This window comes from Amblyomma mixtum, chromosome 8, assembly GCF_055824585.1.
Source record: "Amblyomma mixtum isolate Tamu chromosome 8, ASM5582458v1, whole genome shotgun sequence".
Lineage (NCBI taxonomy): Eukaryota > Metazoa > Arthropoda > Arachnida > Ixodida > Ixodidae > Amblyomma > Amblyomma mixtum.
The window spans coordinates 86,991,230-87,015,546 of record NC_143019.1 but is presented as its reverse complement, the minus strand read 5'-3'; the positions used below and the strand labels follow the sequence as shown (position 1 = coordinate 87,015,546).

Below are 24,317 nucleotides of genomic sequence, written 5' to 3'. Positions count from 1 at the left end.
ATGTGCGAAGGAAATAAAAAGAATGCACTTCGCCCTTGCCCCGGGTGAGGATCGAACTCACGACCTTCAGATTATGAGACTGATGCGCTGCCTACTGCGCTACCGAGGCTTTTTTTCTTTATTGCATGGAAGAACTTCCGTAGAAAGGAGGAAAACTTCAATCAGACTGGTTCGCGTCTCAAGTTACCGGGCTGCTTAATAGGAGCCCGCCATAGCCCTAACTCAACACTGCATCCCCATCAAAACATCAAAATTCAGGGAGGCTCACACATGCATCTAGGCACGGCAGCCAGCTTGGAGGTTCTTCGCGTGCAGCATATACACTCCTCACCAAAGCACACTGTTCACGAAACACAGATTTGGACGATCTTGGTGGCTCGGCATGTCTGTCCATCATACGGCTTTTCCAAAGACTGAATAGTCCCATCAACACAAACAGATCATAAGGCACAACAGAGTTTTTGTCAAGAGGCAGAAGTCTAATAGTGTACGGTGTAATTTCAATGTCCTTCTTAAGAGTTCGTTGTAGTATGTCCCAAAAGAACATGTCATCACGGCACAGGATGAAGCAATGATCAATTGTCTCAGGCACGTTACACAGACGGCAATTCACATTCCAGGGTACCGAAAAGCCAGCGCGCGCGAATAGCGCGCAGTCGCTGCATAGCTGAAATGCTGTGAGTGATGCGCATGACGCTTGTCGCTCGCGCGAGGATCTACCGAGAAATAAAGGGCTTTAAACGAGAGGTAAAAAGCGCAGAAAGTAAGGACCAGATTAAGTCAATAGAAAAAATATCAGGTACAAGACCTCCTATGTATGGATGGGGTGCTGTCCCAAAGGGTTCAGGCCTAGGGTGGAAACCTACTATGTAACGCCCAATACACGCGCTCTCCCCAAGCGTAACCCTGACCTCGCTCAAAAGAGTAGGGCGCTGCCTCTTCAGTTATCATAGACCGATTCCTTCCTGGTATGACCAACGCGTTTTTAGTATGGAGGTCTTGAACCTGACATTTTTTCCATTGACTTATTCTGGTCCTTACTTTCTGCGTTTTTTACCTCTCGTTTAAAGCCCTTTATTTCTCGGTAGATCCTCGCGTGAGCGACAAGCGTCATTCGCATCATTCACAGCATTTGGGCTAGGCAGCGACTGCGCGCTATTCGCGCGCGCTGGCTTTTCGGTTTGTTATTAAGGCGAAAGCCTTTAATGCCTCATACTGTCATTAGCAGCCGTGTCGGCAGCCGTGTCGACGGCAGTGTCGACAGCCGTGTCGGCAGATATGTCCGCCTTTTGACGGGTGTCCACCGTGATATGCGTAATTTCCTTTCCTCAAATACAATTTTCAGTTGCTTCATTGCGGCCCCTCTTTCTCTTTCTTCTTACACTACCACTTTCTCCATTCCTGTACGCTGTGGTTCAGGTGTCCACCGAGATGATAGAGAATTACTGCGCCATCTCCTTTCCTCAAAAACACTGCGTTCAAAGGGCGAGGCATCGCGCCGAACGGGTGGTGGTGTTCCGTGGACTGCCTGGCAGCGCTACAACACGCTGTCGCGTTCCACTCCTAAAGGCGAAGCTTAAGTGCCATTAATTAGCAGTTAATTAGTATTTAGTCATTAAGGAGTAATTAGCCACTAATTAGTAGTTTGTCAATACTTCATCATAAATTATGTTTGACGTCATCCAGTGGTGACGTCACCAGAGTCATACAGGCAAAGTGGTGCGGAAAACGCTTTCGCCTCTACGCACTTGAGACAGTCAAAGTGCCGGCCCCCTGAATTTTCTTGTTTCCCTGGCCGCTGACTTCGGAAATATGGGCTGAGCTCCCTCTCATCGAGCATTTTGGCTTCTCTCTATCTCTCCGCAACAGCTTCCTTCTATTTTCTCCCCATACTTCTTCCCTTCTTTCTCCCATTGCCGCCCTCTCTTCGTTATCTCATCTATTTCTTGTAGCTTCTTCAATCGGTAACTTTGGACGGACTTCATCCACGTGATGGCTTAGTGTGGGCTGTGTACAAGGACCCAAGCTACAAAAGTCGCATTTATTTCGGCGCTATTGATGAACGAGGCCAAAGTTCCAGTCTCCTGCACGTTGTCGGCTCTCAAGCCTGCAGAGCCAGGCGCTGAATCTCGAATTGAGGTCGTGGGCGGAAGGGATGGCCAATGCTATCTTGAAATTCGCATTTTTCTTTGACCTACGTGTCAGCCGTGCCATTATAGATAGGCATTCAAGGCATTCTAGAGGGTGCCCATTAGACTTACAATTCTAATTACAATTCTGAGGCGGTGCTGGATGACATCTTGTTCTCCAATGTCACATATTCTGTATAGATGGTGTGCGTGTCCATCCGCCTTAAAATATGCAGCGCCTTTCCCTTGCTGTCATTGCTGTTGCCTGCGGATACTGTATGGTCAAGGTCTGCTAACTGCTTTCTAGTACTCAACGTAATCAACAGCCAACGTCCATGCAGGTTTTCCCTCTCAACTCTCGTGAGCGGCCCGTTCTCACGCTTGGCTCGCTGAAGGCTTCACTGGGCGGCCACGGAAAGGCACATGCCGGCATTTTTGCCTAATGGCGCTCATACAGCTTAAGCTGTAAACAGTGAGACTGTTCAGCAAATTGACGGGTGACGTCACTGTCTGCAACGCGCAGGTGCTTAAAACATGGATTTTCTTGCGCCAAACACTGCACGAATAACTGACAAGTTTCGGCAGAAGTGGGTCCACACTTGAGGCCATCGCTCAAGTAGGCCATCGCTCGATATCGCTCTGTTTTATTGAATGGGGGGGGGGGGATTCGCGGTGAGGATGCATGACGTATAAGAAAATGGGACGCGGATACTATCACCTCCTTCACCTGTCAGTGACATTTACGTAGAACACCAATGGGTATCGAATGTTTTTCTTTGTCGTGATGGGTGAGCGCTAGTCGACGTTGAAACACGTGGTGTAGCTTTCAAACTTCGAACTCAGTTGTTCTCCCTCACGTTCCCCTTTCTGTGTTCTCAGGAAAAATGAAATCCTAGTGTGGTGATTGTCGTCGTTACTTTTGCGACGGCAAAGGAGCCACGCAAGATTAACTACACTAAGGGAAGTAAACCCAAAACAGTTGTTTCTGTCAGTATGCGCCGAGCCACTGTGAAGAGTACGTGCTTCTCAGTAACCATGTGGTATTTGTTTGAAAGGAATGCTAATTCTTTAATACATAATCGTGTGTGCGCATTTTGCCGTGAACACGAGTCTACAGATAAATTTTGGCTCTTTTGCCGCCCTGGCACCTCTCTGAGCAGAAGGCTGTTTGAGGAGCCCTTGCAGTAGCTTGGTCTTAGCATGAGCTGTTCGCTCTTGCTATCATTTGGCGCCACCACGCTTGGTTACAGCCACAGGTCCGTTTGTTCCATAGTTCATTATATTTTTTAGATTAAATTTCATTCATTGATTTGTTAAGTTTCACAATGCTACCCATTATGCCATCATTATTTCTATTTTAATTACAGCAGAACGCTCTATGTGGCTTCGTCGTTTTCACCTATCTATGCGACTTCGTCCTTCTCACCTGTGCATACTATATATTTATTTGTATTTTATTTATTATTACTTTTAAGCATGAAATGCTTTTAGCTCCCGTTGTCGGCAGTGTGGTGACGTCACGCCGAGACCGAGAGCCATCATCCGGGCACTGAAATCCACTCATCCGGGCACTGAAATCCACTCATCCGGGCACTGAATTCCAGTCATCCGGGCACTGAATTCCAGTCATCCGGGCACTGATTTCCAGTCATCCGGGCACTGAAATCCACTCATCCGGGCACTGAAATCCACTCATCCGGGCTCTGAAACGAGAACATCCGGGCACCGTACGAGACTTAACGAGATTTAACGAGACTGTCTAAGCCCTCCTACGCGACCGGCATGCAAACGCCGGTTGGTCTCCAAACGAGACAAAAAATAACTGCTGCCAGTGCCTTCTCAATGTTTATCAAGATATCAGTGGAGCTGTGGGTTTGATAATGCACGGAATTATAATTTCCGATTTCTAATAACTTGTGCAGAAAGCACATAAGTGCCACGTTACACTTCGTTCTCATACGTGATCTCTTAGGGGCTTCGCGCATCGAAGCAAAGCCGCGCAGGCGCACAGGGGCCCGGGGGAGAAGCGCTGCGTTCAAAGGGCAAGGCATCGCGCCGAACGGGTGGTGGCGTTCCTCCCTTCCTTTACGGTGCGGTTCGGGTGTCCACCGAGATGGCAGAGAATTACTGCGCCATTTCGTTTCCTCAAAAAACCTTGCGTTCAAATGGCAAGGCATCGCGCTGAACGGGTGGTGGCGTTCCTCCCTTCCTGTACGGTGCGGTTCGGGTGTCCACCGAGATGACATTAGGCCCGTAAACATTTCATGCTTACTCTACTCTCGTTTACGGGAGAGGCAGAGATTTTTTTATTTTCAGTACATGCCTTTCATCTATCAGGACCCACCGTGGTTGCCCTCCCATGTTCGTTATCTGCCATTTCTAAGTTTTTCTTTTTTCCCCACGCACACGTACAGCTGAAAACTTTTGTACGCCCGATTGCCTGTCGATCCCCTAGTGTGGGTGTGAGCCACCTGCTGCTTGGTTAACAACAACAACAACAACAACAAATACATGCAAGCGTGTTGTTTAAGCGTTTATATACTGCTGAATTTAAATAGATGGTAAAGGCGTAAGAATACATACATATATCACGAAGAAAAACAAAGCCAGGGTAGGCGGCAGTTTTGGCTGAAGAGGTGAAAATAAAATTATTGCATGTACTGGACCCCGTTCTTTCTTTTTTATTTTGAGGCGAACACTTTTTTTATTCAATACGGTGCTTTTCACAGTTTTCCTTGTTTGAACGAAAGTCTTCCTGTAGAGATGACATTGAAGTTTATTTACCCGACTTTCTATAGGATGACCGGGGCTAGAAGCTGAAATCAAACAGCTTGGCGAAGGCTATGCAACCCTAGCAAAACAGCACAAGCGAGACCTCTGAACAATGGAAACTATATTGCTGCACAACAAAAATAACACAATAGGAAAGTCACAAGCTGCACGGAATAATGAACGGGCATCTCAGCGATACGGCGGTACTTGTCTTTTCCTGGCCGGGTGGGGGGTCCACCCTTGGCATTTCCATAAACCAGCGATCCAATAAAGGCAATGTTGGTTCTTCAATGCATTCTTTTATTGCAAAATGACGCAAAGATAGCCGAGCACCAAATGCAGGACTGGACCTCATAGCAAAAGCCGTCCTCCAATATGTCAGCCGCACAGGGCTGCTACCCACGTGGACGCATTAGAGGTCAAGGGGAAAGAAGAAGAAGCAGAGGAACCTTGCCAGCCTGGTGTATTCTGATGCTGCAAGATGGGTGAGCTAAGCAATTGCTTTTGGGCGTGTTCCCGCTCTGGCATCTGGATTTACCCGATCACTGTTTGATGTCATAAGATAAGTGGACGCCCTACAGTCGAACATTGACGCTCTAAGAACAACGTGAGCCCGTGGCTGAGTGCGGCTAGCAGCATGTAGTGATGCTTGCATGTCGAATGGCCTGGAATACTCCCCAGCATTTCCGAGCAAATATCTGGAGTCGACTGATGCAAGCTGCGCTTTGAATTTCACCTATAAATGCTCCTGCCATTAAAAAAAAAAAAAACCTAAGCTCACCCGGGAGACGTGCTGCAGACGTGCCCCTTAAAGCCCTCGGAAGTCTAACCCACTAGTTGCCATATTAGAATCCAAACTCCTTTCCTAAACGTGGGTAATACTCAGGGGTACCTAACAACACTTCACCCTTCGTGAATCTCGCTCTGGCACAATTGCGTTCAGCGGTTACCATCGGTCTTTGGTAAATGGAGCGTTGGCTGTAGGTCGAAGGGCTGAAGTTGCATGTCTGCTGGCTGAAGACGACTCGATGAGAAGAAATTAATGTTCTCTGATAGCCTGGTTCGCGCAGAGGAGCGTATAACGTCCGCGGCACCCGGTGCAGTGGCCCTACGTCTAATCCCCTATGTGCAGCACCTACGTTGTTTTAATGCCGCAGTCTTCCCCTCCAGCTTCCACCCTTCCATGTACCTACAATGCATATATGTCTCCCACCCCCTTTTGAACGTTGCACCAGGCTCCGCACTTCCGGCACCCCACCAGTGATGTCTGTAACTTAGACATAACTGCAGCGCGAACAAAACAACCACATAGGGAAAGAACACACTCAAGACACGGTCAAACGAGCCTTGAGTGCGTTCTTTCCCTATGTGGTTGGTTTGGTTGGCGCTGCAGTTATATCTAAGCTAAGCAACCACCTTGCCCAAAAGTTCGTTTTACTAAAGATGTCTGCAGGTTCGCTGGAGACACTTGTCTTAGGTTCACGAGAGCTTTGTCCTCCAACCAGGTCCCGGAAAACGAAGCATATTGGCTCTTCGGCATCGTAAAGTGTGTAGTCATGATCAAATTTTGATAGGTGATGGGAGCTTTTTCAGTCTTGCTTCCCGGGACAATATTTACATACACGCGCAGGAATTGACAGGTGCCACTTGTTCTTTCGCAAGGACCGCATTGTTCATCGATATTGTCCCCGCCGCTTGCTGCCGTCATTGCTGCAATGGTATCAACATGCCGTCGCGCAGTAGTGAGAGCAGCTGTTGTAGATGCCAACGGCTCACTACACTGTTGGTCGCCTCGTCTACCACGAAGCGCCCATCCTTCGTATGTTGCAACTTCTCGAGAAATAACCATGAAGCCCGATGTCGCGAGGTCTGGGCTTTGAGCTGAATGAGGCGAAATAGCGGCCGTCATTCTTTTTCAATGACGTGTACAGACTGATGCGCCAGAGGCAGAAATTCGTCACTGCTCGCGGGGAGTGTATAAATCCGGCATGCATTAGGAAGGGAAACTTCCAAGAATTTAGCAAGAACACAAGAGTTTTCGATTCCGCCCGGTAAGAAAAAGTTAAGCCTCGGAATCTGGAAAACACTCAACGCTCTTGCGTATAAGAGGCAAAACAATCAACAGTTTGGTACAACTGTAGTTGAAAACCGATTGTGGGTTGTGCGTTGTCATTAAATCTCATCTCATTATCTGCCGAGGAAGACAAATCTCGGTGCATCAGATAATTTTTAGGCTTCAGATACTTCGTAAGAGCGCAACTCTAGGAGCACGCAAGGCCGGCTAAATCTCTGGAGAGTTAGAACTATCCTCGTCACGACACCGGTGCTTTGAGGCGCCATGGTTAATTCCAGACACTTGTTAGCTGGGGCGGCAGCATCGCTGGCAGCCAGCAAGGATTTCAGACTGATCAATACAGTTTAGTTGAAGACGGTGACGAAATCTTGCAGGGCACATTCTTTTTACGCGGTGCCTGAAATAGTTACGGTGGGATTTCCAGGTGCCTAAAGCAAGAAGTCATAAAGGTAGATAAACACTTCAGTAGGCGCGAGAACAATCTGGAGCAGCCGTCGATTCTCGGCGCGCAAATTCCCCGGCTGACGGCACTCAGCGCCTCGCGCATTGTCACTCAGTGCCTAGAATATATTACCCACACAGTTAGCGTGGCCATGGTGTGGCTAATACGCATACGTAAGGTCCGAAAACAGAGCAGATACCATGAATTCAGAATACTGGGATCATTAGGTCTGTTTTAAAACTCCACGTTGTCGAAAACAAAATCTACGTGCTTCATAGATTGACATGTAAATTAGTTTATTTTTGTGAATGACTAAAGAGACATAAAAACGACTAGTATGCAGAGCGTGGTGCAAGCTAAATGTGAAAAAAAAATCTGTCATTGCACGGAGTATTGCGAAAAGCGGAGAGTGAAAGCTGATAACTGCGACTGGTGGGTGTAGAAACAGTACAATAAGCTCTTAGACGATCCTCGGTTGATCGTTTGAATGCACTAGCATATCCGAGGTTGACAACTGAAGTTCGTTGTATCCGAGGTCAACACACGAAGGTTTGTTATATGCGCGGTGATATATTTAGCTTCGTTATATCTGAGGTAACACGTGAAAGTTTGTTATATTCGATGTTACCGCACGAAAGCTCGTTGTATACGAGGCGGCATACTAAGGTTTGTTATGATTGCGTTAACACACTAAAGCTCGTTATATTTCAGGTAGCATAATTAAGTTCGGTATGCGACGCCTCACGCGTGACGATGGCCGCCATTTTGGTTTGCGCAGGCTCTTCAAACGCTAACGCATAAACAACAGCCATGAAAGCGTCTAATAACTCCTCACGCACTTCCAAGAATTACATATTGAGTTACAGTTTTTGGTGCGGGCTGGGCTTTTTGAAACGAAACGATGAGTTAGAACAAACATTCTCGTAGTAGATTTAGGAGATATAAAGGAGAGAGCTAAGATAAGTGGCACATGTGTGTCTCGATGCATGCACTTTTCACTTAGGGATGCGGGCTTATATAACCCTATAACCCTCCGTACCACTTTTCTTCCTTCTTCTTCAGAGGGCACGTCACCGCTGTTGGCTGCTGGTGCTATTGGCGTTGGCGGTCGCGGTAAGAGCATTTTTTTTAAGTTCTCACCTTTTTTAAGTTCTCACCGCAGTTGTAGCACTGGTGTGTCGCACGGCATTTCCACGCTAGCAGTTCTGGTGACCGTGTTTTTCTTTCAACGGCACAAGGGGAGTTTGTGAACGAGGGACTTAGCTAACGCGTTTTGGTCTTCGTGAGGTGCGGCGAAGACCCATTTCTCGAAACATGTCACCCCGGAGAAGCCGAGCATCAGGTCGAAGGGAAGCTTGTAAAAGCAGCTTCCCATTGCTAAAACGGGCTGTCACCCGGCTTCTTTTGGGAATGAAATCCGTACACCCGAGGAGAATGCTCAACCTACAAGGCCACTGCGGTGTAGGCTGTATTGGCTTGCAACGCTTCTACACGCTTCTATTCGATTCCAAGTGAGTTATTAGCATGCTAAAGGGCTTATAGCATTGTATGCGTCCGTAGTTATGTTAAACCAGGAGAGGCTTCGCAATTCGGATGATCTCCGTTGATGACAGTGGCTTTGTTACCTGAAGCTGCAGCTTTTGTCAAAAGTAACGAGTCTAAGGGGTTTGATTCTAATAAGAACGACAGGTCTTTTTGCATCCTCAGAAGTTCTAAAGTTACGAAGTGCAAGGATAAGACTTCCTTTCACCTTCGACAGACTTGGAACGATGGCGATACATAATGTGCGAAACTGCTTTGCCCAGAAACAAATTCTCTTGACTCTAAACTTGTGGCATTGGGTGTAGTTGTCGGAGCAATGTGAAAGAGGACACTTCTGGCGAATGCATTCGATAATTACGCTACAAGCAGGAATCAAAAGCTTGAGTTTCTCTGCTTTGCGTAGTTTTACTGTGTAGACGCGTCTTATTTAAGGCATTTTGAAATACGATGCAGGTAAACTTAGAGTTTTAATGCGTTGTAGACCGTAATTGTTTCTTTTAAATCCATTCGTTCTGCACTGTCAAAGCGTCTTCTTAGCAAGTTGGCGTTTAAGGAATTGGAAAACACCGCACATCACTCTGTACTTTGTCTGCTGATCCCGAGAGCGTCGGAATGTTTTGAAAAGCGTTTGCCTTACGTCCTGTGTACTGATGTTTGTGCTTTTTCCCTTTTTTCAGGGGTTCCGACGCAAGAGTAAGTAAAAGCCTTACATCCCGGGTCAAGGCAAAAGTGATATTGTGAACGGAGCGGGTGGCTAAGCCAGAAGTTCTCCAATACGAACGTGAAGGGGCTAACTGGTCCTTGCCCGCAGGGCAATTCACAAGGTGTCTTACGGCAACCCTCGAAAGGCGAGAAAGAGGAAGTTCGCACTGAACAGAAATTGCGGCCTAATTTAAAGCTGAGCGAACTCGTATTGTTCACAGATAGCAGGAAATGCCACATTGAGCCTTGATAAACGGTGGACGTCAAATAGAAAGGCACAGGTTTTACGTATAAAGAAAATTCGTGAGTTCAATATGTTCTGTGCTTTTGCGCATACTCCGCGATTCGCACCTGATTCGCCATTCTCTGCACCTGAATAACTTGACGCATGTGTTTTATTCTGCACTGTTGACAACTTTGGCTCGGTAGGATTCCGACATGGTGCGACTTTGACCCATTCTGAGCTTTCTGTGTTCGGCGTTCCTCGCAGACTCGAGGAGCATGCTGCCGAGGACACCCGCATCAAGTGCCGGCTCACCGTGGGCGCCCTCTGTGTCGTCTTTTTAGCGGGAATCTTTTCCTACCTGATTATCAACTCCTTCGGTGAGTTCCCCACTGACCGTGCCGCTCTTCCAAGGGCATAGTCCAGAATTTTCTCCAAGGACTTGGATTTATAGCTACCGCCGTAGCAGGGAAGTGCGCAGTTTACGGGACCTGCTTTCTTTGTTTTTTTTTTCTCAAATAGGTATTCCATCGACACGAGGCTTAGCTCCTTAACGCCGTCATTCGTATGAGCCGAGTAAATAGCGACGATGGACTTTACAAATGTCTTTCTGTGAGGAAAGAAAACTCCGCACGACTGCATAGCTCGCTTGAATGATGAGGACGGTCATGTGAACGGGCTGTTAGTGTTTCGTTAAGATTTATGAAGCTCAAGTAACAAAAGATGACTCTAATGTCGCAATTTAATCGTTTGGAGTGGAGTGTCATGAATTCGCGACACGCCGACATGCTCTCTCGAAACCGAATGGACAACCACGTAGGCTCCATCGACGGCACTGTGGTCATCGTCTCACTGTTGAGTACAGAACAGAAGTGATATCACCAATGCTTTTTTTAACTAAGTGCTACCATCATTCTTGCGCGTGACATGCCACGCAGGACGACGTACTGTCGCCTAAGCGGAAAAAGTGCGACGGAGTGTGTGAAGTTCGCTGAACTTTCTGAGGCGCCATTCAGTCTCCAGCACAGAGTGTACGGCGCGAGGTAGCGACTTTGACATCTGCACCTTCCCCGGTCGAAGGGCTACGAAATTCGTAGAACCGCGGACGCACGACAGAGGCTCGGTGGCTGCTCTATTATTGCCAGCGGCACCGCCGCCAGAACGCTCGTTCCTTCTCCGTCTTGCCTTCCCACCACGCATATCTTTCCAGCGCGGAGCCTTGTGCAGTGTGCAGTGTTTGAATGCCTGCAGTCGTCATTCTGTGGCTGTGGCCAGTTTTTTTTGTAACCTTCTCGTTTCCCTACCTTTCAGTCATTCGCTGTGCTCATATATACAGCTTATTGTGAGGACGCAGGTGTACGGTGGCCGACCGGTACGCGATGCGGCGCCAATGGGTCGTTTGAGCTTTGCGTACTCAGAAGAGGACCCTGGTCAGGCTGTAGCTGCCAGTGGGCGCTTCACTCCTCAGCGAGAGCTTTTCTTTTTTTATAAGGAACCATGAGTGATTGTTCCCGAGGTGTACGTGTGTCCCGTATGCACTTGCGCGGAAAAGGAAACGTAGAGGAAGTCAGAGGTACGGAAGGCAGTGAATTCAGTGCTGCTTGTATGTGTGCTCGCAACCTCTCCTTTCCCAAGTATTTCGTTAGTTGATATCCTTTCCCCAGTCTTTGATTAGCTGACGGAAACTTCATTTTCCTTTCCCTAACCATCGATTGGTGAGAAGTGTCACCTGATTGATTATTGGTTGCATTCCCCGCCAAGGACGGAGACAGAGGGCTTAAAGGCCCATTCACACTTGGTAGTCGCAAAGGGCACGCGACCAGCAGTCGCTTGCGACCAAGCAGCAGCTCGACAACACCGTTGTTCACACTTGCAAGCGCGACCAGCGGGTCGCTTTCTCGTTAGATTCTCGTTTGAAGCGAAAACTCTCGGGAATGACGTTGTTCGCGCGCTTTCGAGAGTTTCATCTGTTTTGGCCGCACCTTCTGTACTCGCGCTCGGTAGTCTGAACTGCTACTCGCAATGTGCTACAACGACCCGAGCGAAGACTTGGTCGTCGTGACGGTTTTGACGTGCACCGCGGTCGTACAAGCGTCATGATGACAGAGGCGCGCTTCTCTGCAGGGCCGGCCTACCAGCCTGCAGTATGCCGGCCGCCGGCGTCAGAAAAATGCGGCAGTATTGCTTGTTCGCATTCATACAAAGCTCTTAGGTACAGGAACGTGATAAATGAATCATTTCTGAAGATCGCTGGCCACTACCGAGTCGCTGGTAGAAGTGATAACTGCGACACAAGCAAATTTCTTCCCATAGCCGCTTTGCTGCTGCTGCTCCATGCGGCTCGACTGTAGCTTGCAAGCCCCGCTGCTGCAGGCGTCGCGGAAGTCGAGCATGTCTTGATATTATTATGATACGCAGTCCACAATAAAGCGGTGACGAAAGCAGCATCCTAATTACTAGCGCTGGCCAGGATCCGAAGCGTCCTCAGTTGTGGCATCGATATGAAATCGGCTAGGCTTAGCGACGACTAGGGCAGCCAGCTGGGAGCAGCGCAGGTCGTCGCCCGGCGCGCCCGCGAGCGGCGTCGTTGCTGGAAGCTTGGCTCGATCGCTGATTGGTTCAGCGGTTTGTGACTCGCAGTCGCGAGGCTGAAAAATCGAGCAGCGAGCGACTGGCCCGCGACTGTCGCTTTTCGACCAGGGCGACCGTTTGCGACTATCGCTTTTCGACCAAAACGGTCGCGCAACCTGCGACTCGCAAGTGTAAGCGGGCCTTAAATCTAAGCGCTCTCGGTTAAGCGGGGGCTGATTTCGTCCAATCAACGGTTCAGTCGTGTTGTAGATAGTTTTGTCCTTGCTCGTTTCTTCTTTTTTATTTATGTGTAAATAAATATTTAACCTTCTTTTCTTGCCGTCGAGTAATGTGAATGTTTGCGACTCCGAACCATCAATTCACCAAGAAACTCGATTTTATCATCAACAATTGTTTCCACACGTCGCCACGTGAAGGGGACCTCAACTGAGTGGCTTGCAAACCTCCAATCGGTCTGCTTAATTTCTGCTCACAAGGCGCGAAATACAAAGTGGCATCCCGACAACACGGAAACGAAAAATTACCACAGTCTATGTGATTTGCACGATGGTAAACACACCGATAGCCGAGGAATGTTCATCAAAAGCGACTTTTCGAGTCAGGTGTGTCGCATATATTAGGACGCCGAAAAGGCACTCTCAGCTTCACTCTTTAAATAAATCCCGGCCGGATGTGTGGGCAGGTTTTCGGCCGCATTTATTCTTGAGCGTCAGAGACGCGTTCGGGCTTCTTTTTTCGATGTATTCTAATCCATGTATGCTAATGTTTAAGGTGATCCAGGTATTCTAATCTCTAAAGCATCATTTTAAAGAAGGAAAGACGCAACTGAAGTTAAGTGCCCACAGTCCTAGAAGGCTGGAAACCTGAACCTTATGGCTTACTGACTGGACATCTTGGCACACTTACACAGCAAGGTAGGAAGGGCCGTTTCCTTCCATTTCCTGCCTACACTTGGCTGCATAGCCACACTGTTGTGCGCGAGTATACCGCATGTCGCGTCCATCTTGTCTTGTAGTCTGAATGCGCTATGCGCTTGTTTGGACGCATCAGATGACTATCCAACTAGGCCATTTAGGAGCACTAGCTCCTTATCGGCAATTTAGCATAGCTTCCAGCTAGCCCCGCGAGCCCAAGCGGCCTGTAGAGCCTAAAGAGTGAAATCACATTTTTTTTTTATAAGTAATAGCGGATTTAACCATCTGCGTTCTTCCGTACAATTTAGATTGGAGATATATACGATTTAGATCCTGCAGACGTCGAAGGCAGCAACGTCTCGACTTCTCGTTTAAGAGTCCTTCCAATACTACTGGAAGTTTCAACCGTAAGATTCTTCGTAAACGGCCAGCCCTCTCGGCTGACAAAAGCGCAACTTTTGTCAAATCTGCAGTTCCAGTAATTGTTTTTCCACGTGATGTAAATAGAACAGGGATTACGATTTCTGTTATTCAATGGCCAAGAAAAGCACTTTATCAAAACGCTTGGTCCACCTCACAGTGTACACTCTAAGTTAAAAAGGTGCCCAGATCGGCATAAAATCACTTGTCCTTCAGCTCTTTCCCTTTCGACCGAATCAACTGGGTGCCCATCGGTGATCGCAAAAGGTTTGTGCTTTTGCAGTGAAAGGTTCACTCGGGACCTCGGAGTGGTTCGATCGCCGGGTGCCTAGTTTTGACCTTCAGCTCAGTTAGAGGTCAAACCTTGAAAAAGAGAAAAAGCATTTGAATGAATATCCATGACTGGGAGTGAAACCCGCGGCTGTGGGAACCGATTTCCTTTAAGGGCCGCTCAGAGAGACTTCTAGGCTATCGCCGAAGCTAACACGCCTCGTGTTAAACTGCACCACACTCTCGCGCTGTGCATTGGAGAGCGTCGTCTTCTCCGTCCCGCGGCACTGCCTGCTCACCGTCGTCTTGTACGTAGCACAAATCCGTGCTTTTGCTCCGATTCGAATGTTGTAAACATTCTCTGTACTTTATTTCTCTTCGTTGTTTTGCGCTGTGACCACTGTGAGGTGGTTTGTATTTGCGTTCAGACGGCCGACTCACATTCCATGGAACAGGAACTGCGAAATGTCTAAGGATTAACGTTTTTTTTTTGGCCAGTTGTGTCCTGGCGCTGGGGCGTTTGTCTTGTTCGTTGATTGACTTGTTCGTTGATTGAATCAGAATTTCGTCTTATCCGCGATGTTCTATAAATTCAGATACGGCAAAACAGCGCTGACGGACGGGACGGAAGAAGACGAGACAGACACATGCGCTGAACTAACAACCAAATTGTTTATTGCGAAAGACGGGGGCAATATAAAGCATAGAAAGGAAGAAAAATGCCCCGCTCTTTCGCAATAAATCATTTGGTCGTTAGTGCAGCGCATGTTTCTGTCTCGTCTTCTTCCGTCCCGTCCGTCAGCGCTGTTTTGCCGTACCATTTAGCATGAGCCAACCCGCCCGACTCAGCCCTCTCCTTGAATTTATAAATTCAGGCAAGGGGGATCAAAGAATAAAACCTTTCTCTGACAGTTCGAGTCTCCCATCCGGAACCGGAGCCCGATGTGTATGAGGGTGATGTGCCACCGTCTTCAGATAGCGGCTACCATGATCGCCGCAGAACTACAACGCCACCTTCACCTACCGATGAGGAAGGCGACCCAGTTTTGAAGAACGATACCGTGCCTTCCACGAGTGAGTCTTTACCATCACTGTCTAGTGCAACGCATGCCAGCGCACAGGATACCACACAAAGAAAAACATCGCGGAAGTCTGCAGATGTGGCCGGGACAGCTGCTACTGGTAGGCTTTTCCAGGGTATGTCTGGTGACTTCATGTACGACCACATAGATTTAGCACGTCCAGTGCGTGCTGGGGTATGACTGGTAACTTCATGTACGACCACATAGATTTAGCACGTCCAGTTCGTGCTGGGGTATGACTGGTGACTTCATGTACGACCACATAGATTTAACACGTCCAGTGCGTGCTGGGGTATGACTGTTGACTTCATGTACGACCCCGTAGATTTTGGTGACTTCATGTACGACCACATAGATTTAGCACGTCCAGTGCGTGCTGGGGTATGACTGGTGACTTCATGTACGACCACATAGATTTAACACGTCCAGTGCGTGCTGGGGTATGACTGGTGACTTCATGTACGACCCCGTAGATTTTGGTGACTTCATGTACGACCACATAGATTTAGCACGTCCAGTGCGTGCTGGGGTATGACTGGTGACTTCATGTACGACCACATAGATTTAACACGTCCAGTGCGTGCTGGGGTATGACTGGTGACTTCATGTACGACCCCGTAGATTTTGGTGACTTCATGTACGACCACATAGATTTAGCACGTCCAGTGCGTGCTGGGGTATGACTGGTGACTTCATGTACGACCACATAGATTTAACACGTCCAGTGCGTGCTGGGGTATGACTGGTGACTTCATGTACGACCCCGTAGATTTTGGTGACTTCATGTACGACCACATAGATTTAGCACGTCCAGTGCGTGCTGGGGTATGACTGGTGACTTCATGTACGACCACATAGATTTATTTAGCACGTCCACTGCGTGCTGGTGCATGGGACGTCCAGAGTCTGTGTTGGCGTGTGGTATCTCCAAACTCAGCGGTGATTCTTCGGGAGAGATGTGCGCTACATATGAGAAGCACTGGGTAGCCAAACTCTGAGACGATCAGTGTGTTGATACAAAGCCTCCTCACATTAAATTAAAAAAAAATCGTTCTTCAGTGCTTAGCCCGCTGGTTGTCTCCAAGAGCAGTGAAATGTTCTGTCTGCAGTTTTATTCTCTAGCCCTGCCTGCGCAAAATGGGCTCATTCATGGAGCATTTGCAAGGTTTGCGAGTGGGCTGCTTGGACCGTAACAATATGGAGCGGCGTCCATGTATGTGGCCACAACCATAACACTATGAAATCCTTGCATACTACGAGCTCCATCCACAGATGTGGACAGTTAAGTGGCTTGGATTTAGTAGCCACAGAAACACATAAGGGACGGCATGCGATATGATCACAAAAAATTTTTTAAAGGAAACCCTCTGTGTTTTACGATAGTTTTGGTATGGTCCAAACAAGTGTGCTTTTTGAAAAATGTTGAATGGAGACATGTTTGCCAAACAAGAAAGCAAAAGGGTTTTTCGTTTTCGTGTACATTCAAGCATTAGCGCTTGAATGTAGCCAAGAAGCGCTAATTGATTGGCATAGCGACTTTATGTAGCAGGATTCCGTGAGTAAAACTAAGACTTTCAAAGGAGTTTTCGGGCATAGCGTTGTCATGCGTTGACCCGACTGAAAGTGGTCAAATAATAATTCGATAACTTAGAACTTTGCTTAGAAATATGCTGATCAGAAAAATTTGAATACTTAAAATAATCCACTTCTTAAGAGGGGATGAATAGCACCTTAAGGTTTAACAGTTCACTTTACCCGTACTAGGGCCGTATGCTCATAATCGTTTGTCCGCACAACCAAGAATGCATGGTATCCTGATTAGTCGGCGCCGTAGCTGCCGTGTCTTGTGCTCTTGTTCGGCAGACGCTAGCCAACTATAGATGGCACGGCCAAGAGCATTGTCAACCGAAGCCAATGCCGCTTACACCAGGTTTCACATCCCATGTGCCTGAAGCTTCAGAGCCGAGTAGAAGCATTCTGTGATGCTTTGCGCAAGGACTCATAACAATCATGTTGGCGCTTATCGCAAAAATAGTCAAAATTCCTTTTTTCACAAAGAGACAAGCACCTTGCGAGGAATAAAGAAGCCAAAAAAAAGGTCACCACCGTCTGGAAGACGAAGTAACGAGCATTAGTTGTTTGATTTACTAGAATTGATATGAATGAGATTGAAGGGAGGTACATCAAATTGAATACGAATTTGTACGTTTATTTCTTAATATTATGAACACACACAGAAACATTTCACTTGTACAGAGGGCGAAACGCATGTCTAGAACAACCGAACTGTGTGTTCCGCAGCTCCCAATGCCACTGCGGCCAGGAAGGCAAAAAATTACGATGAAATCCAACGAGTGAAACTGCACATGCTTACATCCAGATCATTTTTAACCAAATTTTGTCGCTAGGTATCGCGTGTTCAGCCCGAAACACGCCCGGAACGTGTTCTAGGCAAGCGTTTTGTCGTCTCTACATACTGCATCCAACTATCACACAAATCACTGCTTAATATCTTCACTGGCACCACCATCAAATTCTTCACTTGATTGGATAGACGAACTTTCTTCTTTCATAACACTTTAGTCGTCATCCATGCATTCACATTCTTCTTCTCGTATCCACAATATTTGACCGTGACGGCATCATTGGCACGCTGCAGGTGGTTGTTTCTACAATGCTATTGTTGATGGCGCTATAAGTCTCAATGCGAGATGTGCTGTTTTCTAGTTGCTATCACAGATGGCGCTGTGATCTCAGGGGGGTAGCAGACCCCACCAAATCTCGAAACGTGGTGAGTAGTTGCTGCTACAGATGGCGCTGTGATCTCAGGGTGGTAATAGACCGAAATCTCTAAACTTGATCAGTGAGAGCTAGTGCTCTTAAAAGTGGCGTGACAGATGTGATTGTATATTTAGTGAAAAATGGCGTACATGTGCTGAGAACGCTTGGAGTCATGCGTGCGCAAGCCTGAGGGCTTCATTTTGTTTCACAGACATGAAAGTAAAGTTTGGCAATAAAAGAAATGAAGAGCAAGGATTTTTATCTTGTTATTAACTTATAATCTAATTGTTGCCTTGAATTCATTTAACCGGGAATTAGATATCCGATTCGGTGAAATTTCAGACACACTGGTAAACTACTTTCTGAAGTGCACATGACCTTATGCTATATTTAAATCAGTAAGGCTTGAGATACTGGTAGAATATAATGAGTTCTCATGCCGGACGTGAAGGTTTAAATCAGGCCGGGGTGTAGAAAGATAAAAAGTTTTTCAAGAGTAAAACCAACATATTGTGGCTGAGAGACGTTTGGAGTAGTCGCCAGTAATCTCGTCACTATGCCTAGTTAACATGTCGATCAGGAATAATTGGCCAACTTTTGAACACGCGTTTTGGCAAGTTGCCCTAGCAACAGCTTGGCATTAATAAGGCGTTAAGGCTTTTTGAGCAGTTACTTTCGCAATAAAACCTGCCACACTCTCCTAGCTGTTGCAGCTCTTTCGCCTTATTTACTTCCATTGCAGCACTGAAATCAGACGACCAACAGGCGAAACAAGGAACTACCAAGAAAGAAAAGGTTGTCATCCTGCAGAATGAACTACCGAAGCCCAAAGCTGACTGATGAAGTGGGCGAAGTGGTCGGGTTCCGAAGCGATGACAGGGAGTGACGCCTACAACGCAGAATGCGCTTCAATTATTCGTAGCATTGAAATAGAACTTGCCATTTTTGTGTCGCGCGATAAACGCAATTTGCATTGTAAGCAATGCACCAGTGCTGAAATTTCCAATTTCATATATATATATAATAAATAACCACCAGAGCACATATACGATCACTGCCAGATCTGCCTCTTTCAAAACACGTAACGACAAAAGGCTATCCATTTGGAAGGTTCAAGGCCACGATACTGCAATCTGGCTTCCAGACACATTACGACAGGGAAGCGTGTGAATCATATCTAATATTTAAATTTAACACCTTGTCTGCTGGTATTAATGAAAGCCCTGGCAAACTCTCCTGCCTTTCCGGCTAAATCTTCCTGCAATGTTTTTTTGTTTTTTCTTTTCTTTGTGAACTATTTTGCATCCAAAATGTTGTGTCTTAGATCCATTATGATGACAGTTGCGTAACGTTTTGTTCTGTATCTAACACTTTCATTTCTGGTCGAGGTACTGACATTATTCTTGTTGTGGTTAAGCACGAATTTTGTGACGCTCGTCTCTCGTGTATTCATCGCATTATTATCGTTTGGTTGTTGCTGATCACTGCGTTTGGGTAAACTTTGTTTCTTAGGACATTTTTTCTACTCTTGAACTATATTTTTGTGCGCCTGTATTATTTCGCATGGTATTTGTATTTATTCTAATATTGTTGTGTTAAGTGTAAGCGGTGTTCCCTGGGATGAAATTTGTCTTTTTGGTACACTTTCTAACACTCTGCCACTGTCTTTAACTTCATTTTTGGGCTTATGTACATTTCCCCACATATCTCCTCCTGAAAAATGCTACAACAGTGACACAATTTTGTGTGTATTCTGTGTATTCTGTGCATTCAGTCACCTCTGCGTGTGTGTGTGTTATTTTTTGTTTCTTTTGGCCATCGAAGTGCCATTTTCTGTATTTATTTATTCTTTTATTCCTTTTTTTCACTCCTGCAAACGAGGAACCTTTCCATGTGGTCACCATATGCGAACCACACGGGGCTCACGTGCCACTGTGTGGAGACACTTAAGCGCAGCCGCAACCTGTGTGTGCGCGTGCTATCTTCTAAAGTCGCGCGGGCCCACACAGACGCGGCTAGAAGCCATACTGACGCACACAATTGGCAGGCACTTACCTTCTTTTGTTAATCACCCCCACGTTTTTTCCCTCTTCCGAACTAGTCGCGTGCCCGCCCAGGCCCGCCTCCCTCTTCCACCTCTTTCAAGCGGCGCCTTTGCTGGACCATCTTGGCGTTTGGGTTTCCTTTCTCGGCTGTGTTCCTCTTTTCCCTTTGATTTTTTTTCATTTTTTTTTCATTCCTTTAATTATTTATTTCTTTATTTGCTGATATTTTTTCTTTTTCAAACCCTCTGTGTGCCATGTTCACTGCTATAAGAAGATGCGTCCGTGCACTGTATGATCATTCTTGAAAAAGACCAGTCCCTGGTCGAAACGTTGAATAAATCTGTTAAGTTTTTCAATGTGACTTCCCCAACTTATTATATATTTAGTCAGTTGCCTTGAAGATTTTCTTATTCCTTATATATATATATATATATATATATATATATAGATATATATATATATATATATATATATGAAGTCACAAGAAATTGAACAACTTAACAGGATTTAATTAATGATGTGTCAGCAGGAGGACGAGCCGGAACATCGTGAATCAAATAGGACTGTTATGTTTTCAACTTCTGGTGACTTTTCTAATATTGATGAAGCAGTTGACATGAAATATATATATATATATAGTACGAACGTAGACCAACGTTTGAATATATATATATATATATATATATATATATATATATATATATATATATATATATATATATATATATATATATATATATATATATATATATATATATATATATATATATATATATATATATTTCATGTCAACTGCTTCATCAATATTAGAAAAGTCACCAGAAGTTGAAAACATAACAGTCCTATTTGATTCACGATGTTCCGGCTCGTCCTCCTGCTGACACATCATTAATTAAATCCTGTTAAGTTGTTCAATTTCTTGTGACTTCATATATATATATATATATATATATATATAAGGAATAAGAAAATCTTCAAGGCAACTGACTAAATATATAATAAGTTGGGGAAGTCACATTGAAAAACTTAACAGATTTATTCAACGTTTCGACCAGGGACTGGTATTTTTCAAGAATGATCATACAGTGCACGGACGCATCTTCTTATAACATATTTGAATAATATTCCCCATTGATCAACACCACAAAGCGGATAAATATTTTTTTAAAAATCCCCTCTGGTCCCTCGGTTTCTGTGGCTGTTGGCTTCTCTCATATGTATAACGAGCCCCTCATTCCCCTTATATATATATATATATATATATATAAGGGGAATGAGGGGCTCGTTATACATATGAGAGAAGCCAACAGCCACAGAAACAAAGGGACCAGAGGGGATTTTTAAAAAAATATTTATCCACTTTGTGGTGTTGATCAATGGGGAATGTTATTCAAATATGTTATCGTTTAAATATAATTGATTAGAAAAGCAGAAGAAAAAACAACCGCATGCCGCCGGTGGGAACCGAAGCCACTACCCCCGAATTTCGCGTCCGGTGCTCTACCAACCGAGCAACGGTGACGGTTGTCTGATCTTCTACTTTCGGGGGTATTTATGTTTACAAGTTGCTTTAGAGTGTTCATCAGCGCCACCCACGTTCATAAGCGGCGGACGTAGTACATCCTGGGTTAACGCGGGTGTGACGTGAGGGTGATTGTGAGGGTGGCCTTGGGCAAGCCGTAAGTAAATAAAATACTGCCTCGACTAGGATTCAAACCCGCGACAGCACCAACAGATGGGTTTCGCTGGCCACTGCAAGAGAGCACTATGCTATTGCCGCACTCGATCACGCCTCTTATTAAACTACAACACACTCTCGTGTTGCGCATTGTAGAGCGTCTTCTTAGTCAGCTAATACTGCTATCCAATTAATATTCGCGCTTTGAGCTATGTCGCGGTAGCAACAGAGAGATGTGCGGTGCAGGCGTTGGCGTATAAATCGTTGTGGCAGAAACAGGGCACTAGAACAATGCAGGTTGAGGTTGGCAACATTGCTGCAGAAACGCGGCACGGGAGCAAGAGCCCCTGGCGTACATTGGGTAAATTGGCACTGACGATGGAAAGTTGAACACGCGCGTAACTGGGTCCCTGGGTCAGTGGAAACCTCAACCGTGCTTTCAGGTACGTGGCAGTGGTGCCCACCTGCAAAAAACTGTGCTTTCGCATAACATTCCGTGCTTAGCAATGCTAAACCACCAGTAAATTTTTGAAATAATTTAGTGATTTTCGAGCTGTTAAGCCTAACTATAAGCCGTGTACATAGCCAGAATAGCAATGACTACACTACAGTTCACCCGCCGGGGTGGCTCAATGGTTAGGGCGCTCGTCTACCGTGCCGTAGTACTGGGTTTCTAACTCGACCGCGCGGCCGCTTTTCGATGGAGGCGGAACGCAGAAGGCGCCCGTCGGCTGTGCGATGTCAGTGCACGTTAAAGATCCCCACTTGGTCGAAATTTTCACCGGAGACCTCAACTACGGCACCTCTTTCTCTCTCTCTCTTCTGTCACTCCCACCTTCCTCTCTTCCCTTACGGCGCGGTTCAGGTGTCCGCCAATATATGTGAGACAGATACTGGGCCATTTCCTTTCCTCGAAAACTAATTTTGCACTAGAGTTTCTAAGCTCTATGCCGGCTTTGCCATTTTTTTTGCTATTTTTATAATTTTATTCTTTGAAAACAACAATGGTGTACTCACTAAATTCAATAGGAGAAAAAAAAATGCAAGCGGTTTCACTTTTTTACTAGATGGCGACACTGTGTTTACATCTAAAGCCCTCTCTATGGGTGGTGGTAGTGGTAAATTTCGATTCTAATTCTCTCATTGGTCGTTCTCTACCTTACATTCGTAAATCACTGGGAGTCCTCGTGCTACTCATAGCGCTGTGGTCCAGAGGTTAAGCGACGCTTGGGCACATAATTCGCATCTAGACGAACAACGCTAAATCGTCCGTATTTTTTTTGTGTGTGAGGTACTCAGCCTTTGCATCCCCATAAAAAGCGACACAGTAACTGTAGAGGTGCTTCTTTAATTTATTCCGTTACTGCGAAAGTACGCATATATAGTAAGCGCAAAATAAAGTATTGGATCGTACGTTGTTGGGCTAGTCGGTCAATCATGGTGAATACAATTATATTATTATATAGTATTGGACCACACAACACAAGCAAAGATACAATATGTCAGCCGCGCAGGGCTGCTTCTCCCGTGCACGCATGTCAGGTGAAGAAGAAAGAAGAACAAGAACCTTGGAAACCTGGCGCATTGTTATCTTCTAGCATGGGTAAGCTAATCAAATGCTTAATTGTGTGTTTCGGCAGCGCAATCTGGACTTACGAGATAACAATTAGATGCCACATTCCAACGGGGGCCTAGGGCCAACAATTGACATTATCAGAAATTGAGGCCATAGCCCAGTGCGGTTAGCAGCACATAGTGATGGTTGCATGTCGAATGCCTCTAAATACTTTCCATCACTTCAAAACACTTGCCTGAAATGGATTGGAATTACTCGGGCTCCGAACTTCACTTGTAGATTAACATGCCTGTGAAAAAAAAAATGAGATCATACAGAGAAGACGATAGCAGACGTGTCGCTTGCAATCCCAGTGGGCGTTTCGTTTTGCGCGGTTGCAATATGCACTCCATTGTCAACCACCAACTATCCCGCCTTCACCTGTTACATGGGTTAGACTCCTAAGCCGCCTCTTGATATACATAAAAAAACAGAGGATATGCCTAAAAATTCTGCACCGTTTGCGAGTGTCTCTCAGCGCACATAGATGTTGAGCTAATACCTGCACTATTTTGTGTCTGGAAGTTTGGTCGTCGGTCGGAGGCCTGAAGCTGAATATTAGGTGGACAAAGTTCACTCTGTAAAAAGAAAATTTTAAAAAAGTTTTATTGCCTTACAAATCGACAAACTCAGACGAGATACTATCGTCAGGTGCACCTTGCACTCTGGTCTAACGCATGGCCCCTTATATGAAGCACTTGCGCTGTTTTCATGGCGCAGTCCCGCTTCCATCCTTCCCCGTGACTGCTCCGCATATGTCCTCAGCCTCCCGACTTCAACGCTGCACCCTGGCTTCACCTCCCTCACAGCACCAGTGACGTCGGTAGGCTCACCGCAGGCACTTGTTTTTAAGCTCACGAGAGCTGTGTTCAGCTGTAAGGCATTCGGGTCATTCTTCGGCATTGTAGGATTGGGTGTGATACCCAAACTTTTAGAACATGAGAGGTGTCCATTGAAATTTGCTTCTCTGGACGACTTATGCGGATAAGTGGTGGAATTGGCAGCTGTCAGCGGTGCTTCCTTATAGGAGTGTATC

The 24,317-nt window shown here is 46.1% G+C and overlaps 1 non-coding gene across 1 annotated transcript; it reads right to left on the bottom strand.

Annotated features, from left to right (window-relative positions):
• Window positions 1–36: 36 nt before the first annotated feature.
• Window positions 37–109, bottom strand: TRNAM-CAU (transfer RNA methionine (anticodon CAU)). Its single transcript has one exon. It is a non-coding gene; the product is annotated as a tRNA-Met (tRNA).
• Window positions 110–24,317: the final 24,208 nt, after the last annotated feature.